At 79.1% G+C, this 2500-nt stretch overlaps 1 non-coding gene across 1 annotated transcript; it reads left to right on the top strand.

Moving 5' to 3' along the window:
• The first annotated feature begins 2174 nt into the window (after positions 1–2174).
• LOC146764483 (5.8S ribosomal RNA) lies at positions 2175–2327 on the top strand. Its single transcript, XR_014950828.1, has one exon. It is a non-coding gene; the product is annotated as a 5.8S ribosomal RNA (ribosomal RNA).
• The last annotated feature ends 173 nt before the right edge of the window (positions 2328–2500 follow it).

The raw sequence follows: 2500 nt of genomic DNA, 5'->3' as shown, positions 1-2500 counted from the left end.
GGTCCTCCGGGCGTTCCGGGCCGCGCTTCGTGGCGGGGGAGCGCGCGGGACCCGCCGCCGGGGAGGCGCGGCGGCGGAGGCGGCGGCGAAGGCGTTCCTCGCCCCGCCGGCGTCGTCGTCGCCGCGGCCTCTCCCGGCGTGGTCGGCGAGGTCGCTCGGCGGCCGGGCCGCGTCCCCGCACCGGCGGGGCGGCCCGAGCCGCGGCGGTCCTCTCGGGCGCAGCGCCGGGCTACTGAGGGAAACCCCGGGCCCCGAGAAGGACGCCGCGGTGGTGGCGGCAGACGTCGGGCGCGCCCCCGCCGGTGGACGCTCCCCCGAGGGCGGCAGCGGGGGAGGCACCCCGGCGGGGCCATGCAGGTCGTTTCCCTCGCCCCAGGGCCAGGTACCTAGCGCTCCGCGCCTCCGGCGGCCCCCCGGCTTCCTTTTCCTCGGCGTCGTCAAACGCTGCGGGGAGGGGGCCGCGAAAGGGCCGCCGCCGAGCCGGGGCGGCGGTTTAAAGACTCGGGCGGCTCGGCGCGTCCTTCCGCCGCGGCGGCGGCGGCGGCGGTTGCCGGGCGGCGGTGCGCGGCTCCATTGAGGGGTGGGGAGCTACTCCCGCGTGATCCCCTGCGGTGGTGCCCGCGGCCACCGGCCGCGCGGCCGTCGTCCCGCCGCGTTACCGCGCGCGGGGGGTTTGTCGCGCCGCGCCGGGGAGGGGCGCCCTGCCCCCCCCTCTCCGCGGCCCGGCCTCGGCGGAGAGGCCGCGGCGCGCGGTCGGCCGCGGGGGCCGACCCGCTCGCCTCGAAACGGGCGACGCCGGCAGAGAGCGCGCGCTCTCTCGCCCCTTCCTCAGCTGCGGGGTTGCGGCCGCCGGGGCCCGCCGCGCTCTCCTCCTTCCTCGGCCGCCTCTGCGGTCTCTGGGGTGCGGCGCCGCGCGCGGCGCGGCCGCGCCGTCTCTCTCCCCTCGACGGCCTTCTCCTCGAGCGCGCCGGCGGCGCCGGTCGCCGGCCGTCCCCGGCTCAGCGACCGCCTGCCCGCCCGGGGCCGAGCGCTCGGCAGGTCCCTCCGTCGCCGGAGAGTCCGCGAGCGCGGGCGGCCCCGTGCCGAGCGGCGGCGGCGCCGCTCGGCGAGTGTCCCCCGCCAGCGGGGACGGCCGGCCGGACGGCGCCCGCCGTCGCCGGCGGCGGTCCCGGCCCGGGCCCCGCCCGCCGCCTCCCCGTCGCCCTTTTCTCCGTCCGCTCGCGGAGCCCCGGAGGAAGGTCGTGCGCGCGGCGGCCGTGGGGGGTTGGGGGGGGGGGCGCTTCCCCGCCCGGTCTCCCCGCCCGGTCAGCGGGGAGAAAAGGGCGGGCGTCGCTGCCCCCCTCCCCGCCTACCCCCCCGGCTCGGCGCCGCACGCCTTCCCCTGGGCCGCGCGTGCCCGAGGAAAAAGGGGCTCCGTGACGGTGCGAGGCGGCGGCGGTCCCGGGAGTGCGGCCGTTGCGGCGGCGGGTCAGCCGTCCGGCAGGCTCCGGGCGCTCGCGACGCCGGCTCGGGTCTCGGTGCGGCGCCCGCCTCCGGCGCCGGCGGCGGAGCGCGTCCGCCGGGCGCTCGCCCTTCCCGGCGGGAGCGGTCCCGCGGGGGGCGTTGCCGGTTGGGCGGTGGCCGTCGCGTGCCGTCTCGAGCGCGGCAAGGCCGCTGGGGAGAGAGAGCGAGCCGGCCGCGCGGTGGCGCGGCGGCGCTCCGCGGGTCCGCGGAGCGGCGGTGAGAAGGGAGAGCGGCGCGCGCGGGGGCCGACGGCCGCGCCCCCGGCCGCGTGCGTCCCGTCGTCCCGTTGCAGCGAGGCCGGGCGGGCCGCCGTGTCCCCCCGCGGTCCGGCGCGCGCCGCGTGCCTCCTCCGTGCGGAGGCCGGGCCGAGCCCGGGCGCCTGGGCCGCCTCCGGAGGACGGCACAGTTTGCCGGCGGCGTCTCCCCTCGCTCGTAGCGGCGGGGGGAGGCGGTCGGGGACGCGGGTCCCCCCGCCTTTCCCGCCGACCTTCGGAGCGTTCCGTTGGGCGTTTCGCTCTCGGATGGTTTTTCTTTCCCCCCCCACTCGGTTCGTTGCGTTGTGTGCTCGTACGGTCGAAGCCGGGGGCGGCCCGCGTGCGTGCCCCCTCGGCGAGAGAGAAAAAAAGGGGCCCCCTCCGCCCGTGTGCGGGGTTCGGTGCCGAAAGCCAGACAACTCTTAGCGGTGGATCACTCGGCTCGTGCGTCGATGAAGAACGCAGCTAGCTGCGAGAATTAATGTGAATTGCAGGACACATTGATCATCGACACTTCGAACGCACTTGCGGCCCCGGGTTCCTCCCGGGGCTACGCCTGTCTGAGCGTCGCTTGACGATCAATCGCCGCCCGGGGGTTGCCACCCCGGCGGCGCGGCTGGGGTCGCCTCGCAGGCCCGTCGTCGTGGCCGTGGCCGTCGTGGCCGCGCCCGAGGGCCTTCGTCCCCCTAAATGCAGACTCGGGGAGCGCTCCGTAGCTCCCCGCTCCCGGAGCGAGCCGCTGG

This window comes from Lonchura striata, chromosome 33 (genome assembly GCF_050655825.1).
Source record: "Lonchura striata isolate lonStrDom1 chromosome 33, ASM5065582v1, whole genome shotgun sequence".
Taxonomy (NCBI): domain Eukaryota; kingdom Metazoa; phylum Chordata; class Aves; order Passeriformes; family Estrildidae; genus Lonchura; species Lonchura striata.
This window is presented reverse-complemented; position numbering and strand designations above follow the sequence as displayed.